This window comes from Pogoniulus pusillus, chromosome 25 (assembly GCF_015220805.1).
Source record: "Pogoniulus pusillus isolate bPogPus1 chromosome 25, bPogPus1.pri, whole genome shotgun sequence".
NCBI lineage: Eukaryota > Metazoa > Chordata > Aves > Piciformes > Lybiidae > Pogoniulus > Pogoniulus pusillus.
In genome coordinates, this window is record NC_087288.1 from 1143844 (window position 1) to 1167354 (window position 23511).

General features: G+C 50.5%; 1 protein-coding gene across 12 annotated transcripts in view; it reads left to right on the forward strand.

Moving 5' to 3' along the window:
* Positions 1-23511, forward strand: part of ADGRB3 (adhesion G protein-coupled receptor B3) — a 444111-nt gene that overhangs the window by 22087 nt on the left and 398513 nt on the right. The gene's annotated exons all lie outside the window — the stretch shown is intronic.

Sequence of the window (23511 nt, forward strand, 5' to 3'; positions counted from 1 at the left end):
GGGCAGGCTGGATGAGGCTCTGGCCAGCCTGATCTAGTGCGAGGTATCCCTGGCCATGGCAGGGAGGTTGGAACTGGCTGCTCCTTGTGGTCCCTTCCAACCCTGCCTGAGTCTATGATTCTGTGATCTGGGTTCCCCCAGGCCAGGCTGAACGAGACCTTGAGCACCCTGATCTAGTAGGTGTCCTTGCCCATAGCAGAGGGGGTGGAACTGGATGGTCTTTAAGGTTCCCTCCAACCTAAAGCATTCTATGAATCTTAGAGGTCTTTCCCAAGTGAAACGATTCTCTGATCCTCCCATGGATGAAGTCATGGTGTGCATGCAGGCTAATGCAAGGCCTGAAATCAATTAGGTATTTTTAATGACAGGTCAGGATGATCTGTGAAAGCTGAAAGAAGTGGGCATGAATGACATCACTGCAAGTGTGGGTAAGAAGGTTAATAGCTGCTGGATAGAAAGCAGCACTTCCCATCACCATGACCCCAGGGGCAGCCTTTTTCTTCAGTGAGGTTTCTGAACATGAAGCCATTATTTCAGAAGAGGAAAACAACTCAAGGATCCAATATTTCTGTGCTGCACCTCGCTGCTGCGCAATATTTTTCCTGCCTCTCTGCTGTAAAGTGAATTCTTACCCTAAATACCTCCTGAAGACGTCCTGGACCTGTGAAGCAAGCCAAGGGATCAGTGTTTTCTGCTTTCAAAAGCAGGCTTCACCCTGCAGGAGATCTTCGGAGGTCACAAGGAGAGAGAGGAATCCAGTTTTGTCTGGCAGGAATTTCTTGTCCTGCTCTGAAGGTAAAGGCAGCCTCTCAGTCAGCCTCCAGCACTTTATTCTTGTTTGTCTTCTCAATTTCTCATCCCAGGATTGATTCCTTCAAGACTAGAGAAGAATTTACTCAGGGGGGAAGAGCCTGCAATGATTGCCTGTGTCACCCCTAGATTGTCTTAGGGCTAAATACACCAAGCATGTCACACCAAAGCAGAGAATTAATTCACTGAGACTGAGATGGTGGTAAAAAGGATTAGACAGCTATGGGAATAAAATGGAACATCCCCTGTTACACAAGAGGGGCCTCAAATTCTTTTCTCACAGCACAAAATCATTACTTTCTAAACGTTTTGGGGGAAAATCCTGTCTGCTTTGCATTCCTTCTGCTGTCATTTAAGCTTATTGTAGATTTTAAAGTATGGTTAGGAGGTTTGTTCTTGCACCAGGACAGATAAAGCAGCTCCATGGAGAAGGACCTTGCAGTCCTGTTGGACAAGAAGTTAGCTGTGGGACAGCAATATGCCCTTCTGGCCAGGAAGATGAATGGTGTGCTGGGCTACATTAAGAAGAGTGTGGCCAGCAGAGGGCAAGGGAGGTTCTCCTCTCCCTCTACTCTGCCCTAGGGAGACCACATCTGGAGTATTGTGTCCTGTTCTGGGCTCCCCAGTTCAAGAGGGACAGGAATCTGCTGGAGAGTGTCCAACAGAGGCTGTGAGGACGATGAAGGTACAGGAAGATCTGTCTGATGGGGAAAGACTGAGAGCCCTGGGGCTAGTTAGCCTGGAGAAGAGAAGACTGTCTTCAGAGGAGAGGTGCTGCAGCCATATGATCATCTTTGTTGACCTCCTTTGGATCCATTCCATCAGGTCCATGTCCTTCTTGTGTTGAAGGCCCCAGCCCTGCAGGTGAGATCTCCCCAGAGCAGAGGAACAGGATCTCCTCTCTATATCTCCACCCGTAGATGCAGCCTAGGCTGCCCTTGGCCTTCTGTGCTGCCAGTGCCCATTGCTGCTCCTGCACAGCTTCCCACCCCCCAGCACTCCCAAGTCCTTCTCTGCAGGGCTACTCCCACTCTCATCAGCCCCAGCCTGGGTTGACATTGAGGGTTCCCTGACCTAGGCGCAGGATCTTGCACTTTGCCTTACTGAACCTCAGGAGGTTCTCCTCAGCCACCTCTGCAGCCTGCCCAGGTCCCTCTGGATGTCACCCATCCCATCCTTCACTCTTACCAACCTCACCACTCAGCCTGGTATCATCTTTGAATCTTTGGGTTGCCCTAAGTCTAGTTGAGAGGTGTCCCTGCCCATGGCAAAGAGGTTGGAGTGGATGATCTCTGAGGTCCCTTCCAACCTGAGCTGTTCTGTGATACCTGTGTACTTTATCCCCACCATGGGCAGTGTGTAGTGCCATTTATGAGGCCACAGCAGCCTCTGAAATGAAAGCTGGAAGAATGAGTCCTGCAAATAATCTGCTTTGCTACTGTAAGCACACAGAGAGCTGCTTCCTCCAGAACACTGCAACTCTTCTGTTAGTTTTAGAGGGGACTTGCGTTTTCTTCAGGTCTTCTCATACACAAGAAGTAAACAAAACAACCCTGGGTTCTCTTTCCAAACCAGTTGGAATCTTTGGCACTGTGGCTTGCTGGGGAGATACAAAGCCACTATTTGTGCCTGGAGGATTGTGTTGGAGTTTGCAAAATGTCAGGGAAGTTTCTTATTTGCACAGAGATACTTTGTTTGTTTTTCTGCATGCTGTGTTCTGTAGAGAGGAACCATGCAGCAATGTCTTAATTGAAGAGAAAATAGAGTCATGCATCCATAAAATGGCTTAGGTTGGAAGGGGCCTTCAAGATCAGCTAGTTTCAACCCCCATGCCGTGGCCAGGGACACCTTACAGTAGACCTGCTTGCTCCAAGCCTCAGCAAGAAAAGTGTATCCAGCAGCTCTGGGGAGGTTTTGCTTCCCCTCTGCTCTGCCCTGCCCTGCTGAGGCCACAGCTGCAATACTGCATCCAGTTTGGTGCTTCCCAGTTCAAGAGAGACAGGGACCTGCTAGAGAGAGTCCAGTGGAGAGCTATGAATCATAGAATCAACCAGGTTGGAAGAGACTTCCAAGATCATCCAGTCCAACCTAGCATCCAGCCCTATTCAGTCATCTAGACCATGGCGTGAAGTGCCCCATCCAGTCTGGGGGACTTCTGCATCTCTGCTGTGGAGAGAGACTGAGAGCCTTGGGGCTGTTTGGTCTGGAGAGGAGAAGGCTGGGAGGGGATCTGATCAGTGTCTATCAATAGCTGAGGGGTGGGGGTCAGGATGAAGGTGCCAGGCTCTGTTTGGTGGTGCCCAGTGACAGGACAAGGAACAAAAGGTACAAGCTGGCACACAGGAGGCTGCACCTCAACATAAGGAGATACTTCTGTACTGGGAGGGTGACAGAGCTCTGCAGCAGACTGTCCAGAGAGGTTGTGGAGTCTCCTTCTCTGGAGCCTTTCAGGATACACCTGGATATGTTCCTGGGTGATCCTGCTCTGGCAGGGATGTTGAAGCGGATGATCTCTGGAGGTCTTTTCCAACCCTTAATATTCTGTGATCAGGTTTTGGAGCTGGGTTTTTAACCTGATTTGATTGCATCCATAGATTAAATCCAGAGTGTGCAAACAATTACTCCTCAGCACAGGGCTGGGAGCTTACATAATGCTGAAGCTAGTGGCAGATTTGATTTCAGGAGAGAGCCTTTCAGCAAATCTATTGCTAAGCAAGCATCTTAAGCCATCATTTGATTCAGAAAGAACTGCTGGGAGAATTCTCCTGCAATTTATGGATCAGGTTTTAATTTTTTGTGTTCTAAAAGGTTTTGCAACCTCCAGAAGAATTACATAATCCTTTTTTTATTTGTTTCAGAAATCCCAGGGCTGCTGTAAACTACTCCCTCCTCTTTTTTCTTCCCAGGGAGGGCAATAGCAGTGGGATTTGATAACATTAAAGGACCAATAAAATCATTTAACTTCTTCCAGATAATTATTTATTAGCACAGCTTGGGGAATGCTCTTTAATCAGCAAAGTTAATAGAGAGCCCCATGGCAGGGGGGTTGCAACTACATGGTCTTTAAGTTGGGAGATTTTAAGGTTTAGAGTTACATAGGGAATGGATTAAAGCTTGAGGAGGGGAGATTTAGGCTGGAGATGAAGAAGAAATTATTTCCAGTGAGGGTGGTGAGACACTGGCACAGGTTGAGGGTGGTGAGACACTGGCACAGGTTGCCCAGGGAGGTTGTGGAGCACAGAAGCACCCAATGTGATCTTTGATCACGTTGGGTGCTTCTGTGCTCCACAACCTCCCTGGAGGTGTTCAAAGCCAGACTGCATGATGCCTTGAGTAACCTGGGACTGGTGGGAGGTGTCCCTGCCCATGGCAGGGGGCTTGGAATTGGATGATCTTGAAGGTCCCTTTCAACCCAACCCATTCTATGAATCTCTGAGCCTGTGAACTGCAAGCAGCTGCTAGTTCAAAGAGATTTCTCCTCACGTCTCCCAGACAACACACAGATAACAGGCAGCTAACATTTATCCTTCTGAGAGCTACCCAATAGTGCTGAGGCTGCTTTAGTCAGGATTCCAACATGACCTCCAGATTTCCTCCTTCCTCAGTTGTTCCTCCAGTCTCTGGGTAGGTTTTGCTTCAATGAAAAACGCTGCACTTGCTCTTCCCCAGCCCAAGAAAATGGTGAAGTTCTCTTTGTTTTCTGCCAGCTTAGAATGATTGCCTGTAATCTTCAGAGTATTGTTAGCCACTCTTATTAAAAATCTGAATAGAATCCCAGCCTAGACAGGACCCTGCAGAGTTCTGCTGAATAAATCCTTCTCTTCTGAAAGTGATCCTCTAATCCTCAGAGTGCTTTGCCCATTAAGTTTCGCATCTCTTTCACCATATGCTAGTTTTAGCTGAAGCTTTTTTCCTTTCCCTTGAATTTGTAGCATCACAGAATCATGGAATGCTGTTGCTTGGAAGGAGCCTTGAAAATTCCTCCCATGCTGTGGACAGGTTTCTCTTTCACTTGATCTGTTTGATCAAAGCCCTGTCCAAGCTGACCTTGAACACTTCCATTAATGGGGCATCCACAGCTTCTCTGGGCCAGCTGTTCCTCTGTCTCACCAACCACATGATAGAAGGCCTTGAGGCCTTCAGCAGCCTGGTCTGGTGGAAGGTGTCCCTCCTGTAGCAGAGGGTTTGGAACTAGATGACCTTTAAAGGCTCTTCCAACCCAAACCATTCTATGTTTGTATGAAAAAGTGTCTCCTGTGAGCCCAGGCTAAATCTGCTCTCAGTTTGACATCCTTGTTCCTTCTCTTGTCATTACAGACCATGTAATGACTCCCTCTCAGGTTTCTTTTAAGCCTCCTTTGAATACTGAAAGGTAACAATAAGGTCTCTCTGGAGCCTCCCTTTCCCCATCCCCTTCCCCTCTCCATGGAGTCTGACTGGCATTCTGCCTGCATCCAAGACCTCAGGTAACCAACCACATATTTCAAGCAGCAAACTGGGAAGAGAGCAAATCATTCCCAGGAGCTCTCAATCTGAGTGCAATAAGCATGAAGCCACTAATTGGTTCCTGTGACCAAAAGTGAAGCTTGGAGACAAAGTCTGAAGGTTTTCCACCCCCACTCAGAAAATGTTCTGTTCTTGTATCTCTCACAAAAGCTTCTTTTAGCAGGGGTTGGGGGTTGGAACTGAATGATCTTTGAGGTCTCTTCCAACTCAAGCATTCTTTGGTTCTATGTTCAGGATTCATCTCTGAGATCAGGCACAGACCAGTCTGTTTGACTGATTTTTTTTTTGCCTCCAACTGGTGCCTGCTGCAGCAGCCAAGACTCTTGAGGTGTTTCCTTGGGTGTGGTGAGCATATGGCTGCTTCCCTTGGTCGCTTCTGAAATCTGGGCTGTCTTTTGTGCCTGTTAGGCAATAGAGAGGCAGCCTGATCCGTTCAAGCTGTGGGCATCCTTCTTGCCAGTTCTTTTGCACATGGTTGAGGCTGTCTGCCCAAGCTGATCCAAACAGGGATCATAACAAATCTTGAGAAGAAGCAGCTCTGAAGAATTTAGCCAACAGAAAAAAAGCCTGTGAATATGATGCCTCTCATCTGCTGCCTCAGGAATGAGGGAACACAGACTTCTGCCCCTGGGCTCTGCTCAGACCTCGCCCCCAATCCTGCCTCCAGCGCAGCTGTCCCCAGCAGAAGGACACAAATGCTGGAGTGAGGCCAGAGGATGCCACAAAGATGACCCAATGGCTGAAGCAGCTCTGCTGTGAGGATAAGATGAGGGAGCTGGGGGGGTGCAGCCTGCAGAGGAGAGGGCTCCAGGGACACCTCAGAGCTGCCTGCAGTGCCTGAAAGGGATCCTGCAGGAAGGCTGCAGAGGGACTTGTGCTGAGGGGGTCTGGAGACAGGCCAAGGGGGAATGGTTTGGAGCTGAGGCAGAGCAGGGCTAGAGTGCAGCTGAGGAAGAAGTTGTTCTGTACCAGGGTGGTGAGAGCCTGGCACAGGCTGCCCAGGGAGGCTGTGGCTGCCTCCTGCCTGGGAGTGTTGCAGGTCAGGTTGGATGAGGCCTTGAGCAGCCAAGTCTAGCTGAGAGGTGGCCCTGCCTGTGGTGGGGAGGTTGGAGCAGAGATCTCTGAGGTGCTTTCCACTTGAGCCATTCTGTGAATCTGTGAGCTTTGTTTTTAGCAGGATTCATAGTGATGTTTGTGGACTATTCCACTGGCTTAGGAGAAATGGAGGAGGGAAAGCATCTTTCTTTCAGTAAGTCAAGGCTTTTCAGCCTGCTTGTTGAAAAGACTTCTGCAGCCTGAGTGTTGTTATTCAGCAGCATGCATTTACCCACCATGGACAGTGAATCACTCACTTATTAATTTCAGAAATGAAACCCTCAGGTTTTCAGTTTCATAAAGTCATGAAACTGAGTGGTAATTAAAACCCCCACCCAGAACAGTAACCACAAATCCCTTCCCTGTCAGTCTGCTGAGGACTGGTGCACAGAAGAAGTGACAGCAAAACTGAAGGAGCTGAGTGGAGGAGGTCAAAGCCAGTTTGGGTGATTTGTTCTCTACCTGAGGTCTGTCTCGTTCTGGTCCTTGTTTTGCCCATGTACTGCTCATAAGATGGTGGAATCACAGACTCATGGCATCACAGAAGTGCTTTGGTTGGAAAAGACCTCTTATGTCATCCACTCCAACCATTGACCCAACAGCAACTAAACCATGTGAAGATAGCAGTCTGGGATGTGTTTGGAACACCTCCAGGGATGGGGACTCCACTATTGCAGCAAAGAAAGTTTTCCTCCTCTCCCACCTATCTCCCTCCCAGGCACAATTTCAGGCCATTTCCTCTCCTTCTCTCACCTGAGACCAGGGACAGGAGGTCAACCTCCACCTCAGTGCATCCTTCCTTCAGGGAGCTGTAGAGAGCAGTGAGGTCACCCCTTAGGGAGAAGCCTCTCAGTCTCTACAGTGCTGTTGCTCTGACAGCCTGGGGGGTGGAGCTGTGTCTTCATGAAACTTTTGACCTTTGTCATCTCGTTGCTGGGATGGCTGTGGCCCTCTGCTCATGCAGCAGATGGTCCCTGCTCCTCATTCCTGAATTTAATTTCTGGGAAGCCAGCAGCACTTTAGATGAGAGGCTGCTTCAAAGCTCTTTTGTGTTTTCCTGGGATAAATATTAAAATTGGCAGGTTTGTGCTGGCTCTGCTGTGCAGGATGATCCAGACAGCTGAGTGGTTGCTTAAGGATCTGAATGACAACTGAGGACAGCTTAATGGATGTTGATGTTACTGCTTCCAGCTCTTCTCACCACCTGCACTGCACAGATACTGGCCTGCCTGTCACTCAGCTGATGATCTGTCACAGCTTCCATCATGGTATTTTAGGCTGTGAACCACTGGGGTTCAGGATGGGACTGCTGAACAGCTTGGAGACACTGAAGAAAAGGCAGACTGAAACCTCCTCGCTCCCTGCCAGGGAAGCTGGCTCCAGCTGTCACTCAGGCCTCAGTGCTGGTCATCAGAGAAAGCAGTTACTGAGACTAGAGACGGCAGTCAGGGTGCTCCTGTGCAGCATCTCTCCTTTGTCAGGCTGAGGATCTCCACACAGCTCAGAGCTCCAACTCTAGCCAAAGCCCTGGGGGTGTTGGAGCTGGCTGGCATCAGGAGGGGAAGGAGTGAATTCACAGCAGTGAGCTCAGTGCCTGGGTTTGCTGACTGAGCTGTGCCTGCTGGAGCAGAGAAGAGCACAGCTGAGCACCCAGAGAGGTTCACCCTGTGTCTGTCTTGTGATCTGAGTGCAGCTGTGGGACCAAGAGCCTAGTGGTGTCCTGAGCAAAGGGTTCTTGTTAACTCTTTCTGGTGGTGAGCAGCAGAACAGAAGTGGTTGGTTCTGCTGTATGCATCCATAGTCAGTGAGGGTGAAATGGGGACCACAGCCTGTCTCAGTGGAGGGGCTGGGGTCAGCAGCTCCAGAAGGAGCCATGTGCTCCTGGCTCTGAAGAACGCTGCTCAGGCCACCCCTGCAGTGCTGTGTCCAGTTCTGGGCTCCTCCATTGCAGAGAGCTGTTGAGGGGCTGGAAGGTGTTTGGAGAAGGGCAGCAAGGCTGGGGAGGGGCCTGGAGCAGAGCCCTGTGAGGAGAGGCTGAGGGAGCTGGGGGTGTGCAGCCTGCAGCAGAGGAGACTCAGGGCAGAGCTCATTGCTGTCTGCAGCTGCCTGCAGGGGGGCTGTAGCCAAGTGGGGTTGGGCTCTGCTGCCAGGCAGCCAGGGACAGAAGAAGGGGACACAGCCTCAAGCTGTGGCAGGGCAGGTCTAGGCTGGATGTTGTTAGGAAGTTGTTGGCAGAGAGAGTGATTGGCATTGGAATGGGCTGCCCAGGGAGGTGGTGGAGTCTGTGTGGCTGGAGGTGTTTCAGAGGAGGCTGCACGAGGCACTTAGTGCCATGGCTTAGTTAATTAGAAGGGTTAGGTGCTAGGTTGGACTCGCTCCTGGAGGTCTCTTCCAGCCTGGTTAATTCTGTGCAGCACTGTGTGGACACTTGGGCTGCACAGCGTTTGGAAGGACACTCACCACTCAGAGCAAGCAGGGGCAAGAAGTCAGGAGAGAGGATGCCCACAGGTGCAGGGACCATTGTGCTGTGTCACCACTCTGTCATGTGCAGACGAAGTGCTGCTGGACTGACTGGGACTGGAAGGCCAATGTCTGATTGTCCCCTCCCTGGAGAACTGTTCAAGGCCAGGTTGGATGAGGCTTTGAGCTGCCTGGGCTAGTGGAATGTGTCCCTGCCCGTGGCAGGGGGTTGGGACTGGATGATCTTTAAGGTCCCTTCCAAGCCAAACCATTCTGTGACTCCATGAAGAGTTATTTCTGCCTGGCTTGTTCATCAGAGGCAAAAAGGGTGATTTTCCTAGGGGTCATTTCACCTCTTCAAGAAGATTTAACTCACCCCAAATAGCAATCAGACACCAGACTTTAATGTGCACTTGGAAACCATGGTGACCAACCTATAAATTAGGAGACAGTACCAACATGCACAAAGATCTTAAGAGGCCTGTGAGTATTTATTCATCTATGATACCTCCTAAATTGCAAGGTCCTCAGAATGAAACCATCTGCAGCAGGGGAGGTTTCAGTGCACTTTAATTTTCTCTAAAAGCACAGCAGTCAATAGCAAAATTGCACTGTCAGGGAATTTTGCTGGAAAATCCTTCCAGGAGATAAAAGGATTGTAGAGAATCTAGGCAAAAATAAAACTCCAACCCCACAACCTGATGGAAGATCTGGGGAGGGGGAAGGACCTTACTTCTGTGACCTGATTTGGGGAGGGAGAGTCATCCAGAGGAGATATTCACTAATGAAAATGCATTGTTTTGAGGATTCAGGCTGTGCTAAGATTAACTCTGGTGGTGTCAGGAGTTTCTATTCATCCAGGAAATGAAGGAACAGGGCAGTCGGACACAGACTAAGGCTTAAAGGTGGTTCTTTAGCTGCTCTGCAAAATGGGTACTTTGCTCTCTTTTATTAAATAAAAAGGGGGAAAAAGAAACAAAAAAAAGGGGGAAAAGAAACAATAAAGAAAAAAGGATCCCAAAAAAAGGAAAAAAGAAAGGAAAAAGAAAAGAGAGGGAGAAAAGGAAAATTAAAAGGTAGCAGCAATGCAGAGAATCAGAGAATTGTTTGGGTTGGAAAAGACCTCTAAGGTCATGTATTCCATCCTTCAACCCAACACTGCCATGCCCACTAAACCCTGTCCCTAAGAGAATCACAGCATCACAGAATTGGATTTGGTTGGGAAAGATCTCTAAGGGTCACCCAGTCCAACCAGCAACCCAACCCCACCATGGCCACTAAACCCTGTCCCAGAGTGCTATGGCCACATGGTTCTGAAACACCTCCAGGGATGGGGGATTCAGCCACCTCTCTGGCAGCCTGTGCCAGTCCCTGGCCACACTCACAGCAAAGAAACATTTCCTCCTCTCCAACCTAACCCTCCCCTGGCACTGTCCCAGGCCATTTGTGCTCATTCTCTCACCTGCTCCTAGGCAGCAGAGCCCAAGCCCAGCTCCCTGCAGCCTCCCCTCAAGAGAGCTGCAGAGAGCAATGAGCTCTGCCCTCAGCCTCCTCTGCTCCACACTGCACACCCCCAGCTCCCCCAGCTGCTCCTCCCCAGCCCTGCTCTCCAGATCCTTCCTCAGCTTGGTTACCTTTCTCTGGACCTGCTTCAGCCCCTCAGTGTCCTTCTTGGAGTGAGTGGCCCTAAACTGAACCTAGTACTCAAGCTGTGGCCTCAGCAGTCCAGGGGGACAATCTGTGCCCTGCTCCTGCTGGCCACACCACTGCTGATCCAGGGCAGGATGCTGGACCGGTGTAATGGTTGGCAGACCCTGACTGTGTAAAGGTGTCTCCTTTCTGGTGCAAAAAGCAGCTCCCATCTCTGGAGATATTCAAAGTCAGGCTCAACAGTGCTGAGGATGTCCCTGCTGACTGCAGAGGGGTTGGGCTGGATGCCCTTTGCAGGTCCCTTCTAGCCAGCCCATTCTATGAGTCTGTGACTCTGTGGAGGATCTGGACCTTTTATTGCTCTGCTGTTTCCTCCTCTTTATCAGCTTTAGACTTACCCAGAGGCTATTCCAGGCTAATTTTTAATCCTCTCTTTTGTGGCAGAGCAGTGCAGCAGTTAATCATATCGTGGCCTTAATTAGAAACCTGTGTTTAATTGAGGGACTTTTTATTCCTGTTAACAGCAGTGAGAGGGTAGCAGAAGGCAGTATTTTAATATTAGTCTTTCTGTGAAGGTAACTGCTGAGTTGCAGAGAGAGCCTCTTGGATTTGGGGGGGAGTGAAGATGAAGCTCACAAAAAGCCTTGAAGCCATGCCAGCAGCTGAGTGGCTTTGTGACAGTCCTGCTGTTTTTTGCTTGTGTGTGCCTGCTGGCTTGGGAAGAGGGGAGAGGAGCAGGGCAGAGTTGGGTGATTTAGATACTTCAGGTTTTATCACAGTAGGAGCTTCTATCAAAGCAGTAAACAGGATCCTAGAGTGGTTTGTGGTGGAAGGGATCATAGGCAGGAGCATCTCCCACTAGAGCAGGTTGCTCAAGGCCTCATCCAGCCTGGTCTTGAACACCTCCCTGGGCAACATGTGCCAGTGTCTCACCACCCTCAACCTCTGCCAGTGTCTCACCATCTGCACTACAAAGAATTTCTTCCTAATCTCCAGTCTAACTCTGCCCTCCTCAAGCTTCCATCCATCCCTCCTTGTCCTATCACTCCAAGCCCTTGTCAGAAGTCCCTTCTCAGCTTTCTTGGCCCCTTTAAATACTGGAATGCTGTTACAAGGTCCCCAACTCTCAGCCTGTCCCTGAAGGGAAGGTTCTCCAGCCCTCTCATCGTCTTCATGGCCTCTTTTGGACTCTCTCTAGCAGTTCCATCTTCTTCTTATGGTGGGAGCACCACAGCTGGAGGCAGTGCTGCAGGTGTGGTCTGAGCAGAGCAGACTGGAGGGGCAGAATTCCCTCCCTGTGCTGCTGCCCTCCCTGCTCTGGCTGCAGCCAGCACACGGCTGGCTCAGGGCTGCCGGTGAGCAGTGCTGGCTCATGGTGAATCCCAGCTGAAAAGCTTCCATAACTAAGACCCAAAACCCTAAAGGGACTAAAATGCTGCCATAACCTTTGCAGGCAGTGCCCCATTCTGCTGTCCCTGCAGAAGTCTGCCCTAGTTCATGGGTTTCTTGCTTTCCCTCTGAATTCTGCTTTCAGAGTAGGTAAAATGTTTTCTTTGGGAGCGAGATTGAGCTTGCTCTTAGGAAACTGAGAAAATCAATTTGTGTTAAGAAGGATCTACAAGGTAATTACTGTGCCTGGAGCAAATCAGGATATACAGTAAATGTGAGCTTAAAAGTACATGTGCACCTCTGCCTTTGTTTGGGGGGGAAATGATAAAAGGAAAGGAAAAAAAGAGAGGGTTCTTGGCTTTTTGACAGTAATAGTAGCTAGTGAAGTCTCTGATCACAGCTACCTGTTAGCCTAGGCACGAGTTACCTTCTAAAACAGATCCAACTTGAGGGCAAGAGCTGAGAGGAAAGGTATTTCTTTGTGTCTAAGGACAAACACAAGGTGGCTTTGTTCTGGGTCTGTTTAACCATGACTACTGCCAGGGTGCTGCAGTGGCAATCATGTCAAGCTATGCTGCCTGGGGTGTTGAATGAAATATCAAAGTAGGACGTTTTCTCCTCTAATTGAAAGCAGGGTAGGGTTAGTGGTGAGACTTGGTGGTTTTCAAAGTCTTTTCCTGCCTAAGTGATTCTATGAATCTGTTCAGAATGGGTTGGAAAGGACCTCCAAAAGTCATCTGGTCCAATCCCCCTGCAGTCAGCAGGGACATCCTCAATCAGGTTGCTCAGAGCCTTGTTGAGCCTGACCTTGAGTATCTTCAGGGCTGAGGCCTCAGCTACCTCCCTGGGCAGCCTGTTGCAGTGTTCCACCACCTAAACTCTCAGAAATTAGGCTTTTTCTAGTCCCTCTCTCAACCTACCTTGTAAATGTCAACTCATCAGCTGTTGAACTGCTGAATGGAGAACACAGGTGGGACTAACTTACTATGAAACAGGTCAGTAAGAGGAGAAGGAGGATGAATGAAGTGCTCCCTTCAGCAGGGGAGAGAGAAGCTCCACCAGTTGTTGTTGTATCACAAGAAGTGTGTGTGGCAAGAAGAAATGAGCTTATGCCAGAAGGCCCCACTTAGGATATCTGCTCTGCTGGGCCTCTGCTGCTATAAATTTTCTTTGCAGCCATGGCCACGGAAAGTATTTGTTTGAGCTATGAACTCTGTGTTTTCAGGAGCCTTTGTCTTTCTGCCAGAGCTCAAGGCAAGATGCTGCTACACAGGAGATGGGGTAGAAAAAGGTTTAGTGGAAGGGCAGTGGGAAAGTTTGGAAGCATTGCTTTTGAGAGCAGAAACACATTGCACAGGCATGAGGGTGATGGTGAGCCTCAGCTGTTTGTTGTTGCTTTACCAAGGAGAAAAAGGTGTGTATGTGTGGGAATGGCTTTGGGAAGCAAGGGAAAAAAGCCATAATGACTCAGGAGTCTCTCATAAGGTGCCTTTGAGTTCAAAATGCAGACAAGGTGCCCTGTAACAGGGGACTCGATAAGAAGGGATGGTAAGGAGGGATGTTGTTCCCTGTCTGCAGGCTCCTGAAAGGGTTTAGGTTGTGCTGGGAGGCTTGAATTCTGTTATCAAAGCTCTCCAGATCTCATACATTTTTATCAGCCCTGATGTCCTTTGCAGGCACAGGTGATGCAGCTGCTTGGCTTTGGCAGCAGGAGAGAAGAGGGTGAAGCTTCAGTGGAAAACAAAGCTAGTTGAGAAGGTAGTTTGAGAGCTGATAGTGCTGTTGAAAGCTGAGCAAGGTTGGGAATCACAGGGTCACAGAAGGGGAGGCATTGGAAGGGACCTCCAGAGCCCATCTAGTCCAGCACCCCTGCCACCTAGGGCATGTCACACAGCATCTTATCATAGAATCAGGAAGGTTGGAAGAGAGCTCCAAGCTCAGCCAGCACAACCTAGCACCCAGCCCTGCCCAACCAACCAGACCATGGCACTAAGTGCCCCAGCCAGGCTTGGCTTCAACACCTCCAGCCACAGAGACTCCACCACCTCCCTGGGCAGCCCATTCCAATGCCAATCACTCTCTCTGGCAGGAACTTCCTAACAACATCCAGCCTAGACCTGCTCTGGCACAGCTTGAGGCTGTGTCCCCTTGTTCTGTTGCTGGCTGCCTGGCAGCAGAGCCCAACCCCACCTGGCTACAGCCTCCCTGCAGGCAGCTGCAGGCAGCAATGAGCTTTGCCCTGAGCCTCCTCTGCTGCAGGCTGCACACCCCCAGCTCCCTCAGCCTCTCCTCACAGGGCTGTGCTCCAGGCCCCTCCCCAGCCTTTCTGCCCTTCTCCAAACACCTTCCAGCACCTCAACATCTCTCTGCAATGGAGTAGCCCAGAACTGGACACAGCACTCAAGGGGTGGCCTGAGCAGTGCTGAGCACAGGGGCAGAAGAACCTCCCTTGTCCTGCTGCCCACACTGCTCCTGAGCCAGCCCAGGATGCCATTGGCTCTGCTGCCCACCTGGGCACTGCTGCCTCCTCTGCAGCTCCTCTCTCCCAGCACCCCCAGCTCCCTCTCTGCCTGGCTGCTCTCAGACACTCTGTCTCCAGCCTGTAGTGCTGCTTGGGGTTGTTGTGGCCAAAGTGCAGAAACCTGCCCTTGGCCTTGTTCAGTCTCATCCCCTTGACCTCTGCCCACCCATGCAGCCTGGCCAGGTCCCTCTGCAGGGCTCTGCTACCCTGAAAAATATTGACACCTTTTGAACTGAGGTGCCCAAAACTGGACAGAGTATGCAGATGTGGGCTCACCAGGGCAGAGTAACTCAAAATGCTCATTTTAGTTTGCTTTGTTTTAGATGAACTGAATCTGCCCAGAATAGAATGAAAACCCAGACAAGGGCAGCGCATGGCAAGGGTTGCTTATGGCCAGCAGGAGCAGGGAAGTGACCATGCCCCTGTACCCATCACTGCTGAGTCTATGCCATGAGTACTGGCTTCACTTTAGGTCTCCTCACTTGAAAAAGGGCATTGATTGCAGAGCTGGAGCAGGTGCAGAGAAGGGCACAGAGCTGGGGAAGGCTCTGGAGAACAGGGCTGGGGAAGAGCAGCTGAGGATAGCTGAGGGTGTGCAGTGTGGAGTAGAGGAGGCTGAGGGCAGAGCTCATTGCTCTCTACAGCTCCCTGAGAAGAGGATGCAGGGAGCTGGGCTTGGGCTCTGCTCCCTAGGATCAGGTGATAGAAGGAGAGGAAATGGCCTGAAAATGTGCCTGGGAAGGCATAGGCTGGAGAGGAGGAAAAATGTCTTTGCTGCCAGAGTGGTCAGGGAGTGGCAGAGGCTGCCCAGGGAGGTGGTGGAGGTCCCATCCCTGGAGGTGTTCAAGAAGTATATGGAAATGGCATTTTGGAACAGGGTTTAGTGGCCACGGTGGTGTTGAGTGGAAGGTTGGACTGGGTGACCTTAGGGGGCATCTCCACCAGAAGAGTTGTATGGGTCTGTGCTCATGTAAGCCGTGAGAGGTTTCAGAGTGGCCTTTCACTGAAAGCCAGATGTAAGCCTTCATCCTTCAGCTACCTGCTCCTGGAAGGGAGCTGTGAGGAGTGGGAGCTCCTGCCATTTCCATGCTGGAGCAGAGAGGCAGAATATGGCAGTGAAGGGACTAAAGGGGCAGAATGTGGGACTAGAGGGACTAAAGGGCCGTTTCTGCCTGTGCTGCCGAGCTGAGCCTGCTCTGTGCTGCTCGGTGCCCAGGAAGTGCCGAGCTGCCGGGCGTGCTGTGACCCTTAGCGCCTGATGGCCTCACATCGCTTTCACAGTCATGCTTGGGATTTCCTGCCTCTCCCTTGGCCCCTGCAGCTTCTGAGAGCTGCTTTACAGCTACAGAGCGTGGCACTGCCCGGTCACAACAGCAGATGGACAGAAAACGTTACCTGCCACCTTATCCTCCTCCTGTCAGTGCTGCAGAGATGAGCAGCGTGAGTGTGTCAGAGGCAGCGCCAGCTGCAGGCTCCTCTGGCCACGCGTTCCTCTTTAGGCTCCTTTGCATCTCAGTCCCGTTCCTTGCTCTGATTTCACAGCCCTGCCGTGACAGAGGTGATGCTGTGAGGCTACAGAGAGAGTGACAGAGGTGATGCTGTGAGGCTACAGAGAGAGTGACAGAGGTGATGCTGTGAGGCCACAGAGAGAGTGTTTGCTCCTGCTGCTGGATTTATTCCTCTGAAATATTCTGGGTAGGATGAAGTAGAATATGGAAACACAGAATGGTTTGGGTTGGAAGAGGCCTCCAAAGGTCAGCTACTCCAACCCTTCTGCAGCCACAGAGATATCCTCCAGTAGAGCAGGTTGCTCAGAGCCTTGTTGAGCCTCACCTTGAGTATCTCTTGAGATGGGGCCTCAAACACCTCCCTGGGCAGCCTGTTCCAGAGTTCCACCACCCTCAACGTGCAGAACTTGTTCCTCACATCCAATCTCAATCTGCTCTGCTCTCATTTCAAACCACTGCCCTCATCCTGTCCCTGCAGGCCGTTGCAAACAGGCACTCTGCAGCCTGCTTGGAGCCTCCTTCAGGTACTGAAAGGTTGCTGTTAGGTCACAGTATCACAGTATTATTAGGATTGGAAGAGACCTCACAGATCATCAAGTCCAACCCTTTACCACAGGGCTCAAGGCCAGACCATGGCACCAAGTGCCACGTCCAATCCTGCCTTGAACAGCTCCAGGGACAGCGACTCCACCACCTCCCTGGGCAGCCCATTCCAGTGTCCAATGACTCTCTCAGTGAAGAACTTTCTCCTCACCTCCAGCCTAAATCTCCATGCTGCACAATCCCAGCTCCCTCAGCTCCTCCTCGTAGGAGGACACTAAGGGATCAGAGAATCATGGAACAGCTCAGGTTGCTCATCTACTCCAACCTCCCCATCATGGGCAGGGACACCTCTCAACTGGACTCTGTTGCTCAAGGCTTCATCCAACCTGGCCTTGAGCACTTCAAGGGAGGAGGCAGCCACAGCCTGCCTGGGCAGCCTGTGCCAGATTCTCACCACTCTCATGCTGAAGAAGTACTTCCTCAGCTCCACTCTAACTCTGCTCTGCCTCAGCCCCAAACCTTTCCCTCTTGGCCTGTCACTAGACACTCTGAAGAGGAGTCCCAGTGATGTGGTGGGGCCATGGTAGTCTGCAGGCAGCAGGGGAGTTGCAGGAGTGCCAGGCAGCATGTTTGTCACTCACAACAGGAGGCTGCACCTTCTCTTTCTGCACCATCCTCGGGGAGAACAGACATTAAGATCAGGGCTCTGTCTGCTTGGCAGCTTCAGCTCAGTGACAGACAGGGACAGAAACCTGCTTCTTCAGGAAGCAGAAACCCCTTTTGCAGCCTCACCCTGCTTGCCTTGGCTCAGGGACTCTGCAAGTCACAATGCATTGCCATTAGCTGAGCTCTGCTCCTCCTCTTTAGTGCCCTGATAACAAACACCTATGAAATGGTTACGTTGGAATCGATTTAACGTTAGAAAATGAGGTTTTTTAAGTGATTAGCTGCTAGACAAGTGCATGATTAAGTGGCACTTCAAACACATTCCAGTTTCCACATCACAGCTGATATTTAAACATCACATTTGTACTGGAGGCTGATTTATTATTTAATTTTTTTGCCTCCCCCCCCTTCCATTATCTTCAACAGCTCAGGAATTTACAAAGCCTTTCCTCCTAAGGGGCATCAGTGTCATGCTGCACTTAGGAATGAATCCTGCTTCCAACAGGTTGCTGGGGCTAATTTGGTACATTTGCTAACCAATATAAGAGGACCTCCTCAACTAATCATTCAGATGATTGCTTGGTTATGCAGTCACTGAGAATCTGGGCTCTCCAGGGGTATTCTAATTTTGCTTATGACAGATTTTCATGTTTCTGTTTAAATTTCTTTTGATGCCATTTGTTTGTTCTTAGCATTTTGTGCCTGTTTACTTTTCTGGTCTCTAATTATTTCCATCTTTCTCTCTCTCTATATATATATATTTTCCTAGCATGGCCTACATATGTTTCTTTGCCTTGCTTTAATCTTTCTACAGTTTGATGAGCTGCAACATCTAGCATTACATAAAAGTTATATTATTAACATATGATAAAAGCTTATGTGATGAAAGAATATCAAAGATTAAGCCTTGATCTTCCTGATTAAAAATAGCTTGGGTTCTATGGATGATGAGATCTTCTACACATGCAAATTATAGGCTGAGGTAAAATAATATCCTGTCAAACCTCTTTTCTATTATTCATCTTAATCAAGGTTTCCTGACCTCTGAATTCTAATGCTGTGTGGCTCCTGGAGAGGAGCTGAGCATAGCACAGCCTGGGCTGCAGCAAAAGCAGCGTGGCCAGCAGATGGGGAGAGGGGATCCTGCCCCTCTGCTCTGCTCTGCTCTGCTGAGACCTCACCTGCAGGGCTGCATCCAGCTCTACAGCCCTCAACACAGGAAGAACATGGACCTGATGGATCAGGTCCAGAGGAGGCCTCGTCAGGGCACTGGAGCAGCTCTGCTATGAGGACAGGCTGAGGGAGTTGGGAGTGTTCATCCTGGAGAGGAGAGGGCTCCATGATTCTATGATTCCTTAATGTCCTTTTACAAGCACAGGCTGAGGGAGCTGGGGGTGTTCATCCTGGAGAGGAGAAGGCTCCATGATTCTATGATTCCTTAATGTCCTGTTATGAGGACAGGCTGAGGGAGCTGGGGGTGTTCAACCTGGACAAGAGAAGGCTCCAGAGAGACCTAACAGCAGCCTGCCAGGACCTGAATGGGCTACAAGCAGGCTGCAGAGGGACTGTTTGCAAAGGGCTGCAGGGACAGAATGAAGGCAGTGGCTTGAAATGAGAGCAGAGCAGATTGAGATTGGCTGTGAGGAGCAAATTCTGCACCAGGAGGCTGCTGGAACACTGCAACAGGTTGCCCAGGGAAGTAGCTAAGGCTCCATCCCTTGAGAATATTCAAGGTGAGGCAGGACAGGGCTGTGGGCACCTGCTCTAGTGGAGGATGTCCCTGCTGAGTGCAGGGAGTTGGACTGGATGAGTTTTGGAGGTCCCTTCCAATCCATTCTGTGATTCTGTATTAAACCTCTAGCAGTGAGTAGTATTTTATGCAAGTCATGGTGCTGATGTCTGAGGATGCCTGAAGCACATCCTGAGCAAACCTGAGAAGTGCAGGTTTGCAGAAGTTAACAATATCATAGATTCATAACAGACCAATTACTGAAGAGCACCAAGTCTAACCTCTTGGAAACAGGGTAAATTATCCCAAAAGATAGATGAACTGCCTGGGCTCCTGCTTGTGCAGTGCCTGGCACCACTTGATCCTCTGCAAGGGTGAACTGCCTGGGCTCCTGCTTGTGCAGTGCCTGGCAGCACTTGATCCTCTGCAGGGGTGAACTGCCTGAGCTCCTGCTTGTGCAGTGCCTGGCACCACTTGATCCTCTGCAAGGGTGAACTGCTTGAGCTCCTGCTTGTGCAGTGCCTGGCAGCACTTGATCCTCTGCAGGGGTGAACTGCCTGAGCTCCTGCTTGTGCAGTGCCTGGCAGCACTTGATCCTCTGCAAGGGTGAACTGCCTGAGCTCCTGCTTGTGCAGTGCCTGGCACCACTTGATCCTCTGCAAGGGTGAACTGCCTGAGCTCCTGCTTGTGCAGTGCCTGGCAGCACTTGATCCTCTGCAGGGGTGAACTGCCTGGGCTCCTGCTTGTGCAGTGCCTGGCAGCACTTGATCCTCTGCAAGGAGCACTAAGGTTACATTTACCAGTGCCTCCTTTTGCCCAAGCTGGTCATGCTGCTGGGTTGTTTGACACATTTCATTGAATCATAGATTCAGAGGATGCACTGGGTTGGAAGGAACCTTTAAAGGTCATCTAGTCCAGCCCCCTGCAGTCGGCAGGGACATCTTTAACTAGATCTGGTTGCTGAGAGCTCTGCAAAGGCCTGCAGGGACAGGGTGAGGGCAATGGTTTGAAATGAGAGCAGAGCAGATTGAAATTGGATGTGAGGAACAAGTTCTGCACCAGGAGGTTGCCCAGGGAAGTAGTTGAGGCCCCATCCCTGGAAATAAAAAGCTGAGGCTGGACGGGGCTGTGGGCAGCCAGATCTAGTAGAGGGTGTCCCTGCTGCCTGCAGGGGAGTTGGAGTAGCTGACCTTTGGAGGTCCCTTCCAGCCCAAGCCAGCTTTTGATTTCATACCATACCAACACAGGGAACCAGAAGAGATTGGAACATTTCTTTGTTCAAAAAGGAGCTGCTGTAGGGGCTGCTGTGCCCAAACCCATGGCTCTGCTCATACCTTTATGCCTTATTATCTGTAAGTCCTCTTGGGGTGTTTAAGAACAATGAAGTGCAGTGAACTGTGCTTGTGGCAGGGTTTATTAACTTTCCAAATCCAAATATATCAACTGAACACAGAACAAAACTGAGTTTTATTTTTTTGTTCTTGGCACATCTAATTAGTGCTGCTCTGCTTTTGACTTTTTGCTTTATGCTCCATGAAGGAGACAATCTGGAGCCTTTAATAACTTTTACTTACTTCTTAAATTATTTAGTTTCAAGTCTAGCAGAGTTATTGATGAGAGTATCAAAGGATTTTAATTGACTCCATTTCAGCACTGTAACCAAAGACAAAAATGTTGCTCAATGATTTAAAATGAGAGATTCTTTGAGAAGTGAAAATCCTGCTCCTGCTCCCACTCTATAGAATTATGTCACAATTATGAAGAATGTTGTTTGTTGTCCTTCAAAGGCCTCAAGTTTCAAACACACAGCTTCACAGATTGCAGCAGGTTGGAAGGGACCCTCAGAGGTCATCTTGTCCAACCCCCTGCAGACAGCAGGGACACCTCCAGCTAGAGCAGGCTGCCCAGGGACACATCAAGGCTGACCTTGAATGTCTGCAGGGATGTGACCTTGAGCACAGCGCTGGGCAGCCTGTTGCAGTCTCTCCCCACCCTCACTGTGTGGAGCTTCCTCCTGCTGTCCAACCTAACTCTGCCCTGCTCCAGTTCCAAACCATTGCCCTCAGCCTATCCCCACAGGCCCTTCTGAACAGTCCCTCCTCAGCCTGCCTGCAGGTCCCCTGCAGGTACTGAAATGCAGCTCTAAGGTCTCCCTGGAGCCTCCTCTGCTCCAGGCTGAACACCCCCAGCTCCCTCAGCCTGTACCCATAGCAGAGGTGCTCCAACCCCCTGATGTTTTTAATGGCCCTCCTTTGGACCTGCTTCATCAGGTCCATGTCTCTCTTGTGTTGAGGGCTCCACATCTGCATGCAGCCCTGCAGGTGAGGTCTCCCCAGAGCAGAGCAGAGGGGCAGGATCTCCTCTCTCCGTCTCTGCCCAGGCTGCTGTGGATGCAGCCAAGGCTGCCCTTGGCCTTCTGGGCTGCCAGTGCCCACTGCTGGCTTCTGACCAGCTTCTCCCCTACCAGCACCCCCAAGTCCCTCTCTGCAGGGCTGCTCTCACTCTCACCATCCCCCAGCCTGGGCTAATATTGAGTGTTCCCTGACCTAGGTGTAGGACCTTGCACTTTGCCTTACTGGACCTCAGGAGGTTCTCCTCAGCCCCTCTGCAGCCTGCCCAGGTCCCTCTGGATGTCACCCATCCCATCCCTCAGCCTTATCAACTGCACCACTCAGCTTGGTACCATCTGCAGACACAAGTGCCAGGATCTCAGAGGGGCAGACAGAAATCCCCATGCAGTTACATAACACATTTCTGTCACTTTATTTCACAGACTGAGGCTGAATTTATGACCTTTTCTAATAGTGGGAGTAGATATTGTGTAACTTGTGCTGAGGCTGGGATGTTTCCCTGAAAGACAATTTCACCTTGAGAGCTTGGGCACAGGATTTCAAACCTGTTGTTTTATAGGCATTAAGTGTTACCTCTCTTTGCATCTCCAGCTGAAGTGGTTCCAGGCTGGGAAAAATAAGAGGGAAATCTGTGTCAGTGCTACTGTTTTCCTTAACAGAGACCATTTGAGAGCCTGCTCAGATCAGAGAATCAGAGAATAGTTTCTGTTAGAAAAGACATCTAAGTTAGAAAAGACATCATCAGGTCCAGCTGTCAGCCCTGTACTGCCATGGCCACTAAACCATGTCCCCACGTGCACACCTCCAGGGATGGGGACTCCACCACCTCCCTGGGCAGCCTCTGCCAATCCCTCACCATTCTTGCAGCAAAGAAATTGTCTTCAATATCCAACCTGAACCTCCCTTGGTGCAATTTCAGATCATTTCCTTTCATCCTATAACCTGATACTAGGGAGAAGAGCCCAACCCCCACCTGACTTCCAACCTCCTTTCAGGGACCTGTAGAGAGCAGTGAGGTCTCCCCTCAGCCTCCTCTTCTCCAGCCTCACCAGCCCTAGGTCCCTCAGCTGTTCCTCACCAGCCCTGTTCTCCAGGCCCCTCATCAGGTTTGTTGCCCTTCTCTGGACAGGCTCCAGCACTTCTTGTAGTGGGTCACACAATCAAAGACTGTCAGGGGCTGGAAGGGACCTCCAGAGTTCATCCAGTCCAACCTCCCTTCCAAAGCAGGATCACCCAGGGCAGGGCACACAGGAACACAGCCAGGTGTGTCCTGAAAGGCTCCAGGGAAGGAGACTCCACCACCTCTTTGGGCAGCCTGCTCCAGCACTCTGTCACCCTTACAATAAAGAAGTTTCTCTTCACGTTGAGGTGCAGCCTCCTGTGTGCCAGTTTGTGCCTGTTGTTCCTTGTCCTGTCGCTGGGCAGCACCAAACAGAGGCTGGCACCTTCATCCTGACCCCCACCCCTCAGGCACTGATCAGATCCCCTCCCAGCCTTCTCCTCTCCAGACTGAACAGCCCCAAGGCTCTCAGCCTTTCTTCATAGCAGATGTTCAAGTCCTGGAACCATCCTCAAATTCGCCCAAACTGACCCCAGCACTCCAGGTGTGGCCTCGCAGAGTAGAGGGACACAATCTGTTCCCTTGTCCTGCTGGTCAACTGTTGCTGATCCAGGCTAGGAGGCTGTTTGCCTTCTTGGCCTGCTGAGCACACTGCTGACTCCTCTTCAAGCAGACAAGGAGCAGGCAGACTTCAGAGAAGAGGGTGAAGCCCCACAGACATTGTGCAAGGTGCCTGGAGCCTGTGCGAGTGGTAGAGCCAGCACTGCGGCTGCAGCATGCAGCAGGCACTTGGTCTGTCCTGCTCCAGTGCCACAGCCTGAGGTGGCAGTGCAGTAAATGTCTGCAAGAAGTGTCACAGCTCAGAGGTGACAAGTCGCCTCATTTGCAGCTGTTGGTAGGACAGGCAAGGAGAATTCTAGGGAGAGCCTTAGGGGTTCTTCTCGAGGCTTTTTTAAGTCCATTGGATTTTCCCCTAAACATCAGCTCCAAATTCCATATTCATTACAGCTTAGCTCTTCACAGTGGGCACCTGGAGAGTGAGTGGGTAAAGTCTCCCCCAGCATCTTCATTTTTAATGAGAACAGAGCACTTTACACCGTGTATCACAATCAAATCACTTCTCACTCTGTTAGAGGACAGCTTCAAACTGAGCCATTCTCACAGAATGCCTCTTTCTTTTGGCCTAGGAGCTGAAGCTCTGCAGATCACTCAGCAGCTCTTGG